This window comes from Notechis scutatus, chromosome 2, assembly GCF_049901735.1.
Source record: "Notechis scutatus isolate UNSWTSFEM ecotype Mainland chromosome 2, rNotScu1.2, whole genome shotgun sequence".
Classification (NCBI taxonomy): Eukaryota; Metazoa; Chordata; class Lepidosauria; order Squamata; family Elapidae; genus Notechis; species Notechis scutatus.
In genome coordinates this window covers 211759171-211776715 of record NC_142010.1, presented here as the reverse complement: position 1 = coordinate 211776715, position 17545 = coordinate 211759171, and the positions used below count along the sequence as shown (strand labels likewise).

The 17545-nt window shown below is 40.8% G+C and overlaps 1 long non-coding RNA gene across 1 annotated transcript in view; it reads right to left on the bottom strand.

The window, feature by feature from the left end:
• Positions 1 to 16479, bottom strand: part of LOC148132497 (uncharacterized) — a 60916-nt gene extending 44437 nt beyond the window's left edge. The window contains exon 1 of the long non-coding RNA XR_015748101.1: positions 16075 to 16479. This is a non-coding gene — a long non-coding RNA (uncharacterized LOC148132497). The remainder of the gene's footprint in view (positions 1 to 16074) is intronic.
• Between the last annotated feature and the right edge of the window lie 1066 nt (positions 16480 to 17545).

The window sequence follows — 17545 nt, the reverse complement described above, 5'->3', positions numbered from 1 at the left end:
GCTAATTCTGCCAACTGCCAGCAGTTCGATCCTGCTAGCTCAAGGTTGACTCAGCCTTCCATCCTTACAAGGTCGGTAAAATGATGATCCAGACTGTTGGAGGCAATATGCTGATTCTGTAAACTTCTTAGAGAGGACTGTAAAGCACTGTGAAATGGAATATAAGTCTAAGTGCTGAGTGCTATTGCTATGTCATGATCACATGTTCACTGTTGCCAAACTTCTCTGCCAGCTAGCCATAAGCAAAGCCAATGGGGAACCCAGCAGGAAAGGTCATAAGCCACTCAAGTCTCCCCTGCTCCCTTTCTTTGCTTGCCTCCACTTGTGTCCTCCTTCCCCCTTCCATCATTTTCACCCACCAGCATCCTCCTTCCTTTGCCTGCCCCCTGTGCTCATATATATTCACACACACATACACACATCCCATGCCCTCTTTCCCCAGCCTCCCTGCACTCATACACACCCTTGGGTGTATCCTGTCCCCTTTCTCTAGCCAACCTGTGTTTGCATATGTACACTCTGCACCCTCTTTTTTTGACCTCCCTGAATTTGTGCCATACTGTAACACTCACACACACACACACACATGCAACTTGCACATGGCCTGCACTGGGGTCCTGGGGTCTCCCCCACTTTCCTGCAGCATCTCCCCTCTTTTTACCTGGACTCCCTTTGCTTCTCACTTAGCAATCTGCATGTCTTGGGATTATGATGACAACTGGGACTGCCTGGATTGCCATTGCTAAGCGATGCAGTCACAGTGACTTTGCACTTTATGACCACATTGCTTAGCATTGTTTGCAGCATGACTACTATTGTGAGACAACCCAGGAGCACAACACAGCACACAGAGGCATTGTCTTTTAACAGTGGTTAATATACAAGACTGCTATATACATAAATATACATGTTAGGCACATATCAGGTAAGCAATAATTCTTCATTACTCTGCACAGAGAACTACAGTAGAAATAGAACACGAGGAGAGTGAGACACCCTCACATGGCCTGGCTTATATAGACAGCTTCTTAAAGCAGCAGTACCCTGCTGACTCATCCTCAGTTCATCATCTTGGCTTACAGATGTTCAGCTATTAAGTCTTCATTACCTCAACATTAACAATGACAATCCTGGTCCCAATTGCTATTGTAACTTAACATCTACCTGTACATAGAACTAGCAGGCTTCCTATTGACAGAACTGGTTCCAACATGTGCACTGCGTGGGAGAGGGGGAAGATGTACTGAAACCAATGAACACGGCACTGATTTCTCCATAGAGTATCAACTTTATATCGAGAAAAAAGATTCTAGATAAGGTTTAGATAAGGTATATTTGAGGGATGGAGATATCCTCATTCTTTAAAAGTCTACTTCTTAAATATTTTCTGTAATACAGGTAGTCTTCAATTTACAATAGTTCATTTAGTGATCATTTGAAGTTACAACAGCACTGAAAAAAGGGACATGACAATTTTTTACATTTACAACCATTGAATGGTCACATGATCAAAATTCAGATGCTTGGCAACTGACTCATATTTGTGATGGTTGCAGGATCCTGGGGTCATTTGATCACTTTTTTGCGACCTTCTGACAAGCAAAGTCAATGGGGAAGCCAGATTCACTTAACAACCATGTTACCAACTTAATAACTGCAGTGATTCACTTAACAATTGTGTCGAGAAAGGTCGTAAAATGGGGCAAAACTCATTTAACAACATAAATTTTGGGCTCCATTGTGGTTATAAGTCACCATGGTATGAATGTGAAATAAAGAGCCGGTCTGGTATAGTGATTAAGGCATCAGGCTAGAAATGGAGACTGTGAGTTCTTGGACACAAAGCCTGCTGGGTGCTATTACTCTCAACCTTATGAAGGAGACAACGATAAACCACTTCTGAAGGAAAAGAAATGCCAGGAATATAGAAACAGAGATTGAAGATTCTGAAGATTTCAATGAAGTTTCCCAGTTCTGTGCTACAAAGCCAAATGACTGAAACCGTACCAATCATTTTATTACACTTGCAAAAATAAATTTTGTAAAAATGTTGTGAAATAAACAGTAGCACTTTGTTTCAGAGATGAGAGTGCCTTATTGTTGCCTTCCGAAGACTATTCCTGTCACTAAATCAAAAAGTAAGATAACAAGAAACCACTTACTTTCATTTGGCCCAAACCCTGAAATGCTTTCTAATCTTTTAGTCGCTTTAATTTATTTCGAAACACATGCTAGGCATGTGTCTGGGTCCTTTCTTGAATTAGTCTCTACAAAGCTTGAAAGTAAAAAATGAAAAGCTTATAACTCCATGGCATGTTTTCCCAGACCCTAAAAATAAGGAAGCGAGGAAATGTCTACTATTGACCTCACCCCTTTCCTAAGAGGTCTGTAGGGGGCGTGCATAAGCGCACCAACGTGCCTACCGTCCCTGTCCTATTGTTTCTCTTATTCTTTTATTTTTCTTATATGTACCCATTTCATGTATTCATAACTATGTATACACTTATACTTATTATCTTGTAAACAATTGGCAAATCAAATAAATAAATAAATAAAATAAATACTGGGTGAAAATGGGACTGGGTGGAAGATCCAATCTCTTAATGAAATTAAATTAACAATTGTGGATCTTAATGGGAGGCATAGGAAGATTGCTTTGGTCTTAAGAAACTGCTGGAATTATGTGTGGAGTGTTGCTTTAACTCACCAGCATCTGGGGAAGAAGCAGTTCAACAGGTCTGCCGCAGCCTTATAGAAAGAAGGCAGGATAGCAGTCAGTGGAAATGTTTATAGACAAAGAAGAATTCTCATGTGGCATGTTGGTATGGGGAATAAGAGATATTTTGCTGTATTTAAAAAAGGACATAAACAAGAAGGATCACCACTGATCCTTAGTAACAAAAACATTTTTCAGTGATCTGTTGATGAAACTGTTCTCTTTTATACATTTGGTATCTATTTTCTTTGTTTGTCTGCTTCTCTTTTCCGTAAAAAGAATAGAAATATTCATCAGGCCAAGGAATAGTTAACAGCAGAATGTTACTCTGCCTGCATATGAAATAGATAATAGCATTGGAATAAGAGCACAAAGACAATTATGAACCTCCCAATACAATTCAGTAAAGTAGTTTCTGAGCTGGATTTTATAGCATGATTGCTGTATAAATGGGTATGAAATTTGTTAGGAATCGGTAAGCATTTTTTTTCCCAAAGTAGAATGGAAAACACTATAGAGATTGCAAATGAATTGGAGAGGGGGGAGATGTAACTGACAAATTAAACTATCCAGTTTGATTCAGTCTTGAATGCTTCTGAAAAAAAAGACTCAATAATCACTGGTTGTGCTGATAACTGTATGATTATTATCGAATAATCCCAGTTATTCACACTGTTATGAACTAACAAAAAACCATTTAATAAAACTTATTAACGTTATGTTAAGCAGGCTTGAAATCCTGCACTTTGGATTGGCCCTTGGATAGCGAACTGGGATTGGTCCTCACGGAGCAACCTGATTGGCTATTAGTTTAACATCTTTCAATAGGCAAAAGTTAAGCATGTGGACACAGGTCATTGGTTAACAGGTCAGTAGCTAGCTCTATAAAAGGGCTACTGCTGCCCAAGGGTTTTGGCTCTCTGTTTCTGATCCTTAATAAAGAGTTGAAGTTCACTAAGTCACTGACTCATCTCAGTTACTTGCACCCATGCCCAGAATATAACACTGGTGACGAGGATGGGATGCAAGAAACGATAGAGCTGACTTAACACTAAAGAGCGCCAAACAGAGCACGTGGCTGAACACGCACCAACGACGGCAACATGGCCAGCGGTGCTATACCACCCGCTCCAGTTGACCCGGCAAACGAAGACTGGGACTCATATATGGATCGGTTCCAGATGTTTTTGGAGACCAATAACTTAAAGGACGCGACAACCGGCAAGAAACGAGCAATATTCCTGACCCATTGCGGGCCAGCCATATTTAAAATGGCGAAATCACTTGCAAAACCGGCTGAAGTAAAATCAATGGACTGGGACGCCCTCGCTCCTATACTAAAGGCCCACTATGCACCCGCAGTGCCCACACTTGTCCGAAGACATGAATTTTACCAGAGGGACCAACGGAAAAGCGAAAGTCTCGCAGACTACATCGCTGACCTCCGGAATTTGGGAGGCCTCTGTGGGTTTTCCAACCTCGAAGAAGCTTTGCGAGACCGCATAGTTCTGGGATTAGATGACCAGATGGTGCAAAGCAAGATCATGGCCAAAGGGGACATCGATCTTGCCGATGCCATCGCAGACGCTACTGCAGCAGAAGCAACCAGGAAGTCGGCCGCTCGAATGCGCCGCACCAACGCACCGCTCCGTCAACTCGCGAATGACACCTCGCCTCGCCCCGAGAGGCACTCAACAACAGCGCATCATGAAGACCTGGAATCCTCATCAGAAAGTGATGAGGAAGAGGTCAACCGACTCTGGTCCGAACAAGACCAACAAAACCAATGATTCCCGCGACAATGCGCGGGTTGTGGGGGAAACCACCCACAATCCGATTGCAAATTCCTCGATGCACTCTGCCGTTCCTGTGGAAAAAGAGGCCACATTGCAAAGGTCTGCAGAAGCAAGCGAGGGTCCAGTCCCAAGCGCAGGGAGAATAACTGCAGCCAGTCTTCGGGATTCGCACCCGCGAATCGGAACCACCCGAACCACCAATGGAACAACCACTCCTACAGAAATAAAGCATCTGCCTCTTCAACGAGACGGGAAGAGGCACACCAAACCATTACCATCGGCCACGCTACATCCTTAGATGCAAGGAAGATCCGAGTGAAGGTCGCCATCGAGAACCAACCTTGCGTGATGGAAGTCGACTCGGGGTCATCCCTCTCAATGGTTTCCTGGAAAACCTTCAAGCAACTAATCCCGGCCATCCGTCGACAGGACCTCAGCCCCCAAAGGATCATACTCAAGGATTACCAGGGCAACAGAATCCTGGTCGTCGGTTCCAGCCAAGTCCAAGTCTCCTTCAAGAACCGTGTCGCATCACTACCGCTGACTGTCGTCGATCGTGATCGGCCTAGCTTATTAGGCCTACAATGGTTCGCCCCGCTCGGGATCGAGGTAGCCGGCGTCCACCGAGCTGAGAGCAACGACTGGGAGGAGTCTCTCATCCAAGAATTCCAGGACGTTTTTTCAGACGGACTAGGCAAGTACAAGGGGAGCCCAATATCGTTTAACCTCAACCCTGAAGTAGCTCCCATCCGCCTTAAGCCTCGTCGGGTGCCTTTTGCACTAAAACCAAAGATCGACGAGCAACTCGATAAATTAATAGCCCAGGGTGTTTTAGAACCAACCGACCACGCCCGTTGGGAAACCCCAATTGTAACACCCATTAAACCAGATGGATCGTTAAGAATTTGTGGGGATTATCGGGCCACTTTGAACCACGCACTTCAGCAAAGTGCTTACCCGGTACCGGTGGTTCAACACCTTCTCCACTCCCTGGGTGGTGGGAAGATATTCGCTAAATTAGATTTGGCACAAGCGTACCAACAGTTGCCTGTTGATGCGGAAACTGCGGAAGCACAAACTATCGTTACGCATAGAGGCGCTTTTAAGTTCAATAGACTCCAATTCAGAGTGAGCATAGCTCCGGGAATTTTTCAAAGTTTAATGGAGAGACTCTTACAAGGCATAAAAGGAGTCGTACCATATTTTGATGATGTGTTAATCGCCGCCCCTAATAGAGACATCTTAGAAAAGCATCTCAAAATGGTTCTAAAGAAATTTAAAGACGCTGGCCTGAAGGTTAAAAAAAATAAATGTCAACTGTGTACCGAGAGGGTGGAGTTCCTGGGATACCTTCTCGATAGTCAAGGAATCCACCCCACTGATAACAAGCTAAAAGCGATTAAAAACGCCCCAACGCCCAAGAATAGAATAGAACAGACCTCCAAGCCTTTCTGGGGCTCATTAACTTCTACAACATTTTCTTGCCCCAGAAGGCGACTGTAGCGGAGCCCTTACACAGACTTCTTGATAAAAGAGCTACCTGGGTCTGGGGACGTCGAGAGGAACGCGCCTTCCAACAAGTGAAAGACTTGCTAACCTCCGACGCTGTTTTGATGCAGTATAACGAGACTTTACCTTTAACTATTACTTGCGACGCTTCACCGTTTGGAGTGGGAGCAATCTTAAGCCATGTACTTCCAAACGGAAACAAAGCACCTATTGTGTTTTTCTCACGAACATTATCAAAGGCCGAAAGGAACTATAGCCAACTCGATAAGGAGGCCCTTGCTGTTGTGTCTGCTGTGAAGCGTTTTCACGAGTACGTGTATGGACGAGCATTTACGATAGTTACAGATCACAAACCATTGCTTGGTATTATAGCGGGAGACAAGCCAACCCCCTATATATTATCGCCAAGAATGACTCGATGGTCTAAGTTCCTAGCTGCCTACAATTACGTGTTGCAACATCGCCCAGGGAAAGCCATTCCCCACGCTGATGCGTTGAGTTGTTCTCCACTTCCGGAAGCCGTCGACGACCCAGCTCCAACCCTCACGACGCTCCAAATCGAAACGCTGCACTTGCCGCCACTAACAGCGAGAGACATCACGATCGAGACAAAACTGGACCCTGTCCTGGCACGAGTCCTCAGCTGGGTCGAATGAGGATGGCCAGCCGACCAAATCCACGACGATTTTGCACCATTCAAGAATCGGCAGACAGAGCTTTTCTCCCAGAGAGGTTGCGTTCTCTGGGGGGATAGAGTAGTCGTCCCAGAGAGGCTACAACAGACTGTTTTAAAAGTATTACACGAGGGACATCCGGGCATCGTGCGCATGAAGGCGCTCGCACGAAGCTACGCATGGTGGCCGGGCATTGATAAGCAGATTGCAGCCTGGGTAACCACGTGCCAGAAGTGCCAAGACGTTAGCAATGCCCCACCTAAAGCGACGCCAACCGAGTGGGAAACCCCTCGGGGTCCGTTGTCCCGTATCCACGTTGATTTTGCAGGACCCACCAAAGGACACACGTTTTTATTAACAGTTGACGCCTATTCAAACTGGCTAGAAATCCAAAAGATGAAGACAACCACAACAGAGTCAGTCATTAATAAACTGAATAAATTATTCGCAACACATGGGTTACCAGACGTTTTAGTTTCTGATAACGGGCCCCAGTTCCTGGCCCTAGCTTTTGAACAGTATCTAGTGGACCGGGGCATCCGCCACGCGCTCACCTCGCCAGCGCACCCTGCGGCTAACGGAAGGGCGGAGCGAATGGTACAGTTCGTCAAGAAAACCATACATAAAATGGACTATGGGGACATCGACGACAAGCTCAACCGAATACTCCTGCTCCAACACATCACCCCACACAACATCACGAATAAGATGCCTGCCGAACTGCTAATGGGGCAGAGACTTCGCTCTCACCTCGACCGCCTCCATCCCTCTTATTCACCAGAAAAACCCTTTGGATCCAGTGGGAAGTGCCGCGAATTCAAGGTAGGCGACTTGGTGTTCGCTAAAAACTTTTCAGGCGACCCATTATGGGTCCCTGCAACTATTACCCAACCCACCGGCCCCAGATCCTACCACCTACAGACTAATGACGGGAGACTTTGGAAACGCCATATAGATCAACTTCGATCCAGAATGGCACCCACCTCCCGTGACTTCCATAATTCCCAAACTAAGGGGGGAGGAGATATCGAGGAGGCCGAAAACAGGATAGATGACGCCGTAATCACGGAGACCCAGCAACCTAACCGAAGAAACGTGCAACCTGAAGAAGAATCAGGGAGCGGGGTGATATCTCCGCCCAGAAATAGCATGAGGGAGGCAAGCCCACGGGACCCGGAAGTAAGCCTAGGAGACTGGGATAACAACAAGTCCTTGTTAACACCGAGTCCTCCCGCGCGGAAATGGAACTAGCCGCACCAGAAACCCTTGATAGCGTTCCAACGGAATCGGACTGCAGACAAAAACCGGTGGAACTGCGAAAATCAAACAGGCAGGTGAAACGACCTGCATATTTACACGAATATGTTACCGCACCCCTCAAACGGAACCTAGGGGGGAGGGGTGTTATGAACTAACAAAAAACCATTTAATAAAACTTATTAACATTATGTTAAGCAGGCTTGAAATCCTGCACTTTGGATTGGCCCTTGGATAGCGAACTGGGATTGGTCCTCACGGAGCAACCTGATTGGCTATTAGTTTATCATCTTTCATTGGGCAAAAGTTAAGCATGTGGACACAGGTCATTGGTTAACAGGTCAGTAGCTAGCTCTATAAAAGGGCTACTGCTGCCCAAGGGTTTTGGCTCTCTGTTTCTGATCCTTAATAAAGAGTTGAAGTTCACTAAGTCACTGACTCGTCTCAGTTACTTGCACCCATGCCCAGAATATAACATACACATAAGAACAGTTTTCAGATGTTTGAATTAAAATAACAGTTTAGAAGAAAGATAGATGTACATTTTAAAAACTAGCCGGGTTTATTTTTTATTGGGATGTGTGATATTTCATGCAGAATGGGATTAACTTGTTGAGGGATACATGCATTCTCAGAACACACTTGACCATATGAAAAGCAAATATTCCAATTATCTGTAAGAGGCCTCTGTTACATATCAAGCAGGATCATCTATCTGGCTTCTTATTTCTGATTATGCAGTGAAGCAGCTGACAATCTGAAGTGACAAAGAAGATAATGATTGGAACTTGGAAAAGTGTTGGCAGGCCTGGTCTCTAACAAGCTCTAGATGGGCAGCTCTCTTAAGTTTGCTATTTAAAAACAAAAAACAAAAGCCTACAGCCAGGAATTTGTCTCTCGAATAGCTACAACCTTTGATCTCACCTCCCTTCCCCCAGCATCTCTGAAAAACACATTTATGATAAGGGTAGCAAAGGAAAAGTTTTGAAATTAATCGAAGCATCTGTTTTTGTTCCTTCAGGGACTTAGAGGTGTATGATAGCGGACATAAATCATCATAAAGATTGGCTGTGTTGACGCAGTAACAAAGAGACTGCATTATTTCCCACTTTAAATATTGTAAAACAATAGTTGCGAGACAGGTAACCCAGGTACATTTTTGTCAAGCTTCAGAATTACAGCACAAATTATCACCAGATTACTAACGTACTTCCTGCCACTGGAGTCCCACTATCTAAATGATTACTACAAGCAATATAAGATAATGGTAATGCCCCTGGTTCTTTCTTAAGTTACACACCCATTAAGGGTTGATTGTTGTGCAATTATTTGAATAAGCCTGGTTAATGCTTTCAGGATGGACAATGCCCCTATTCTGTCCAAAGCCTGAGCAAAATGGCAGCTTTCAATGAAATCTTACTTTTTAATCCTTAAAAGAAAAAAAACAGCAGGTCTTCAGGCAGCTATTTTGAGTAACAAAACAAAAAAAGAACAACACTGGTGCTGGTACTATATCTCTGCCACGATGCCTTGCAGTCCTCAAAGGCCCATGACTAAATAAGTACCCACAGTGTGGTCTTCTTTCACCCCTTTCCCCAACTAAAGAACTTTTTACATTCTTGATTTATATAAACAAGTGGTATGCAGTATGAATTGACCGGAGCATTATAACAACGCTTGCCTTCACCTTTGTAAAAACTAGTTTGTTTTAAAAGGTTTGAGTACAGCCTAAAAGGCTGCATCAGGTCTTCAGTGGTTGGTCTACTAAAATATGTTATTGCATAATTATGTGTTTATCTTAAATGTGATGGGAGAATTACCTTGTGTTAGAAGCGTTGCATTCTAAGTAAATGAAAAAAAGCAAGGCAAACTTGTGTTGAATCTATCGTGGCCACAGTCAGCTTTATTTAGACAAGAAAAATAAACAAACAAGGTCTTAAGACGCATTTTGTTCACAGCAGACAGAGATTGTTTAGAGAGGAAGAAGTACTACCCAGGTCTAAACCTTTATGAAGAGAGCACATGAGCTAGCCAAGAATGGTCAAATCAATTTAATTACTGACTTCTCAAGTGCATAGCAGGTTCAGGGAGAAGCCAGTAACTGCTGTATATGTTACTTCATTCTCTGTTGGAGATCTAACTCATTATGAGACTTCAGCAAAGTGAGATCATGTATGGTATTATATTTGCTACTGCATAGATTATAAAATCAAAGAGACAAGGGCAAACTGTTTTTGAAATTAGCACTTAGACTTATATATCACTTCACAGTGCTTTACAGCCCACTCTAAGTAGTTTACAGAGGCAGCATATTGCCTCCAACCATCTGGGTCCTCATTTCATTGACCCTGGAAGGATGAAAGGTTGACTCAATCTTATGAGGTCCATACATATGATGAATTGAGCTTTAGTTCATAATTTTAGTATAAACATAAATGTTTCTTTCAGTATAAAAAGTTGCCACCAAATTCCTCCTGATTTTCCTCAGAGCTTACTTGATTCAAAAGGTAAAGACCCAATACTAGCAATAGCACTTATATACTGTTCCATAGTGAACTCTCTGTGTGGTTTACCGTATCAACCTATTGCCCCCATCAATCTGGGTCCTCATTTTGCTGACCTTGGAAGGATGGAAGACTTAGTCAACCTTGAGCCAGTCAGGATTGAACTGCTGGCAGTCAGCAGAATTAGTCTGCAATACTACATTTTAACCACTGCACCAAGAAAACATCAGGAATTAGTCTAAGCAGTTGCTTGAAGGCCAAAAGGACCATAACTATTGAAGTTTGTATACCCTGGGTTGTGGCTTATGATTTATGTACAGCCCTTCAGATTCAAAGGCAAAAAAGTTGTTTGGTTTACTAATGCTGCAGCAAATACTGAGAAACTTAACTGAATTTGAAAATCAGTTCAAAACATTTATTGGGCCTGATTTATAAGCTAATGGTGAAATATGATTCAGAATCTGAACAATCAGAGACTGATTAAATTGATGCAGAATTTGAATACAGGTAGCCTTTGACTTATAACAGTTCATTTAGTGACTGTTCAAAGTTATGACACTGAAAAACATGATTTATGACTGTTTTTCACACTTACAACAAAAGCAGCATCCCCATGGTCACTTGATCAAAATTCAGCTGTTTGGCAACTGGCTCAAATTTATGACAGTTGCAGTGTCCCAAGGTTGCATGATTTCCTTTTGTGACGTTTTGGCAAGCAAAGTCAATGGGGAAGCCTGATCCATTTAACAACCATGCTACTAACTGAATAACTGCAGTGATTCACTTAACAATTGGGAAAAATAAGGTCATAAAATGAGGCAAAATTCACTTAACAAATGTCTCATTTTACAACAGAAATTTTGGGCTCAATTGTGGTCATAAGCCGAGAACTACTTCTACAGTGATAGAGATGCAACAATGAACATTTCAATGGAAGAATAATGTGAAATTTACTGTGAATATAATTGTTGAAAAAATGGTAAATCTTATTGTTGATGCAGAAGAACCTCTGGTCATGTTCCATAACTTTGGTGATGTTTTCTAATGTTTCATCTTCAGGAATTTCTGGGTCAGGTTCATGTTTGATCGCCACCATGTTCATGACCAGATTCAAAAATGTTATGAATTTTTTGGTTGGAATCCGATTTGGTCGTGGTCAGAAGCATTCATGACCAAAGGTTCTACTGTATATCATTTCAATCTTGAATGCTAAAATGGATAAATCTTTCTCTAAAAATGGCTGGAAATGTAACAACTGCAAGATCACTTTTTTCATATTTGATGGCAATGTTGTAATGTCAACAGTTCTGGAAAATAGTTCATACTAGAATAAAATACATTTTAAAAGTTGAATTCCATCTCAATCTGTCACATTTTTATTTTATCCAGCCATATATTCCCTCTAAGTACTGTATATGGAACTAGCTTTGCATATGCTGACTTCTGCAGGATATATGCTTCTTACTAAAAAAGTAAGTAAATCTGACATAGAACTTAATACAAAGTGGAAACCAATCACGAACTATAGCTTAACACATGAATTTATACCTCATTGAGATTTTAAGTTTTTGAGGTATAGAATTTATACCTAAATTCTATTTTATGGAACATTTAAAGAAGAACAGAGTATCAGTTTTGACCCAATCCACTGTACCTTATGGTTTTATGTGGTTTTATACACACACACACACAAACAGCAGGGATTTTTAATCATATACAGAGATGTTTTACATTTAATCCATAATTTACTAATATTATACTAGAAATCTACAATCTTGACATTATTTAGATCCCTTGTTTTTCCTGTTTTATAGTCTCTCTTTGTGTTCCATACTACAGAACAAAATAAAAGTAATGTTAGAAGTTTAGTATGGTACTTTTGAATCATTTGCCACTAATAACGAACTTGAGCAATGTCCAGTATTTTTATTATGTACATAATATTTGGAATGATAATATTCCAATGCCTGGCTTGGTGGAACTCAAAGAATTTTGACTATTAAATGTAGTCACAAAATGACACAACCATCCACCCCAACAGCAACAAATCAGCTATCTTGAGGAGTATTCTATAGGACCTGAATTTGAATGTATAAAAAAAATGTATTGTGTTGTGGAAGGTAGGTATGATTTGCACAGAGAGAAATTGTGAAGATCCATAAATGTTACTTCCAGTGATGGGATTCAAAAATTTTTACTACCGGTTCTGTGGGCATGGCTTGGTGGGCGTGGCAGGGGATAGAGACTGTAAAATCTCCATTCCCACCCCACTCCAGGGGAAGGATACTGCAAAATCCCATTCCCTCCCCACCCCACTAACCTGCTTTCCAGCTCCGTTCTCCTGTGCAGGGCAACAAAAGAAGACCCAGCTGATTAGCTGAGACTTGGGAGGCAGAGAATAGATAGGGGTGGGGCCAGTCAGAGGTGGTTTTCCGAACTACTCAAAATTTCCACTACCGGTTTTTTCAGAACTGGTCAGAACCTGCTGAATACCATCTCTGGTTACTTCATCCCAAAGTGCAGTGCTCTGCATCTATAAAAACTGATTTTTTAAAGCTTGATTGATAGCTGTTGCTAGCATATTTGTTTTGTAACTGAATGTGCTGCATTATTTATATTAGTGCTTTCAGATCATTTGAATTTGCATTATCTTTGAACAGTCTCAAGGAGCAGTTTATTTGAAGCAGTTGCTACCATAGTAATATATGTTATTATTCTTTTTTGTGGAATAAAGGGGTTCAGTTTGCTGTGAATTTCTTCATTTTAAGGATTAGTAGGGTCTATAAAAATGAAGACTATCCTATAACAGGAGTTTTGGAGATATATCATTATGTTTTCCCATGAACAACTTTTCTCTTTGCTGTTCTTATTCTATCAAAAATAGCAGGTGCACAATAAACAAATAGCTCACCTGAAATAACCTTCCTTGTTTATACTTAGAAATAGAAATCTGTATTCCCAACTGAAAGGCAGGGCATCATTTGTTGTTACTCTGTTCTACGACACCACTGTATTTAATTTCTGAATCTCAGCTGCAGAGTTTATGAGATTTTGATACATTCCTGTAAATGTGTTATTGCTGAATATCAAGGGACTATTTTGACTTCTTTTGTTAAAAAAGTAGTCCTATCATATTTCTATGAACAGAAGTCTCATTGACTTCACTCTTCAAAAAATACTTTGGAGTGTGAATAAAATTAAACTAGATTTTCATAATAGACTGGGTATTCCTGGCATGTTAGTCCTGTACAATCATGTTAGTATTGTAGATACCAATTCAGGCTTGGGAGGTCATCAGATACATTATTTTCTCTTTCCCTTTCTCTTTCCCATTATTTATGACCCTCTCTTTATCTTTGATGGGAGAGTTTGGGAGGCAATGACTGCACTCAAGCCAACACAGGAATTGCATACTTGTACTGTATTTAGCTCTCAAGCCAGCTGATTTATCTGCAGAAATGTTTTTAATGGCATATTTCATATTGGAAGGTAATCCCCCATATTCCTTTGATTTTGTAGCTGACATGACAAAGTTCTAAAATAGCATGGAGAGATAAAGTCTATGGACAGAATTGGTATCTGGGTCTGTCACAAGGTTGGTTTCTGTGTTTGAATCATTTTAAGAAAAAGGATGATTTCCCAAACCTTATTACCTAATAAAATAGGCCCTGGTACATATTTCAGGAACCTAAGTAGATAAAAGCTAATTGATATGATAGGTGGCTCCTTCTTTCTGCTGTCTAACATACTTGCATTCATTCATGACTTAAAGGAATGTATATAGGAAGTCCTTGAATTATGGCCACAACTGAGCCCAAAATTTCTGTTGCTAAGCAAGGCATTTGTTAAGTGAAGTTTGCCCCATTTAATGACTTTTCTTGCCAGTGAAACACTGCAGTTGTTAAATTAGTGACCTCTGGTTTTCCCCATTGACTTTGCTTGTCAGAAGATTGCAAAAGGTGATCACGTGACCCCAGGACACTGCAACCGTCAAAAATATGAGCCAGTTACCGTCTGAATTTTGATCATGTGAAAATGGGGTTGCTGCAAATAAGTCACTTTTTTCAGTGATGTAACTTTGAACAGTCACTAAATGAACTGTTGTAAGCTGAGGACTACTTGTATTACCTTGGCTAAGTTCTCCATGTCTGAAGCAGCTAATCAGTGCTAAATCACAGTACTGTACTGTAAGCCAATTGCCAAAGGAAATGCAGGATGAGAAACGTAATTTAATAAAGGAAGGTACCTACTTGTCCTTATCTTATGTAAACTGCAATATAAACAGATATCAGTACTACCAAACAGATAAAAAATGAAAAAGAAATTTAAAGAGGTGAAAGGAATATCTAGTAGCCCAAGTAGCTCCCGTGTTAAAGACAATTAGGACTAAGAAAAATGTGTTTTTTCAAGGGTGACCCGAAGAATGGGAGACAGATAATAACAGATACAAAAATCTGACCTTGTTAGTGTTAATTATCAAAGCTACCAGTAAATCTCTTTCCAGCCTCTTACTGTTTACTCACCAGCAGGACAATCCATAAAATTAAGAGAGTAAATAGTGTATAAACAAATACATCTCCAAGGACACCTGATAGCCAGAGGTCATTTTCATAGTACTGCTCTGCAAGGACTAAGCTGAACGTATTGTTCTAAGGCACTTTTCATTTTGACATTGCAAAGCATCTTGGGTTCATGCTGAGTTGTTTTGACCATCCCCAGCACGGGCCACCAGAGGATCAACAAAATGTCACCATGGGTGTAATGCATCTGGTGAGGATTAGAGTAGATTGAGTGAAAGTTCTAAGAGACAGCAAGGGTAATTTTGTAGGTTCCTGAGGTCAATGTAGATATTGGGCAGGAAATCTGAGAGTGGTGTTAATATATGTTTTGGCTTGCCACTTTCTGTAAAAATAAAATAGTAGAGCCTTTTATAATTTTGTAAGTTACCAATTTATATAGATCTTATATAGATGAAGCTATAGAAACCCACTTGCTGATTTCCTGCTTGTTATGCTACTGAGATGGAGGGGGAGAGAGAGGGAGGGAGGGGTGGAGGGATGATAGTAGATAGAGATAGATAGATAGATAGATAGATAGATAGATAGATAGATAGATAGATAGATAGATAGATAGATAGATAGATAGATAGATATGTATGCATACATATCTATATACCTACATACCTACATACCAGTGGTAGGATTCAAATTTTTTTACTACTGGTTCTGTGGGCATGGCTTGGTGGATGTGGCTTGGTGAGCATGACATTACTTGGTGGGGTGTGGCTTGGTGGGCATGGCAAGGGAAAAATACTGTAAAATCTCCATTCCCTCCCCACTCCTGGGGGAAGGTTACCTACCACCGGTCCTCCAAACTACACAAAATTTCCGCTACCGGTTCTCCAGAATACCATCTCTGCTACCTCCCTACCTACCTACCTACCGACAAACATACATACATACATACATACATACATACATACATACATACATACATACATAATAGATGCAGACCACATTATATTCTTGTAGACTTTCATAGGGCTAATTAAATTAAAACAATAAAAATAACTAAAAGCATATACTTTTAAAATGTTTTCCCTCAGAATGACAGGGTACCTTCGCATTTCAGTTTGCCAAAGTTCTTCTTAAAAAGTTCCAGCTGTACCTCTGGAAATTGTCCTGCATTTTCTGTCCTTCCTTTATCTCACTCTCGATGAGTGAAAATGTTTAGATTTTAAAAGGATCTTCTGTTTCTCAAGAGAGAATCTGCTCCTTCTGTTTATCCTCTACCTGTAGTCCTGGTTCTCTGTTTTTGACAAAGACATTCAGTAAATCCACAGTGACGTTACAAGCAAAGAATTAGAGTTTTGGTGGTGTAATTAAGTGGAAGGGGCAGATGAATCCTTAAACAAATATCATGTTTTGATACAAATGTCTTCAGTAAAAACTGAAAAGAAAAAAAAATGTTAAAAAATACAGAAGCAGAATTGTTACAGAACAGAAGAGCTTTTTCAGACTTTTCTAAGCTGTATCAGCTGCAAGGAAAGAATGTCATTGTGTGTTCTTGATTGTCTATTATTCTCCCGGGACACAGTTTGACTGAACCACCTCCTAAAAACAGAAACACACTTTGTGCATTGACAGAGTAAAGAGAATAAAAATAAGTCTCCTAAAGGTATAATTCAAGGCTCATCAGTAAAAGTAGAGCTGGTATTTATACAGTATTTTAAAAATGCTGTAGATTTATTTGCTTTAGGCACCTGAAAATCTTTCAGAGAGAAAGCTTTATCATATTCTGGTCACAAAAATCTGAACCACCACAAGAGGACAGCAAAGAGAGTTTTCTGTATGTGTTTTGCTACAATCCAATGGAAATTCAATTTTGTGTGTCCCAGATTCTTAATGCAGATAATGGTAGTAAAAACATTCTGCATTCTTAGCCATTCCCCCTCCCTGCCTTCACAAAAAAAAGAACAGCAAAAATCAGCACTTCTTTGTCATTTTCATGACAGTGAAGGAGGGGCTCTTTTGTAGGGCATCCTCCAACCTTTATAGAAAATCTAAAATCTATCTAGAATGCAGAAACCCTGACCCAGATCTAAGCCTCTATCCTTTGCTGAAGTTAAAATTTCCACTTGTACATTACATTAAAGCCTTGATAGAATTTAGCACTTTACAGTATGTTTATAAGGATAATTCCTTGTAATATATGAGTGACTTCAGGTAAGCTAACTTTTATAGCCTGCTTATTTGTTTTATTTCCTTCATTTTTATCCTCTCTTTTCTCAAAGATGTGAATAGGACTGCAGAAGGTGATTCTGCAGCTTATCCCACGATTAACAAGGTAAAAGTTAGTAGCTGTGTCAAACTCATTTCCTACACTACTCCGATTATTACACAGATATATACCAAAACATGGAAACAGTCATATACTGCTTCTTTCAAAACTGTACTGGAAAAAAAAATCCAGTATCCAGCTGCAGCACTAAAAGAATTATCCAGGTCTACATAATTTGTTCTCTTTCCTAAAACTGATATAGAGGCATTTCACTATACCTTCAAATTTGTTGTAGACTCCTCAAATAAA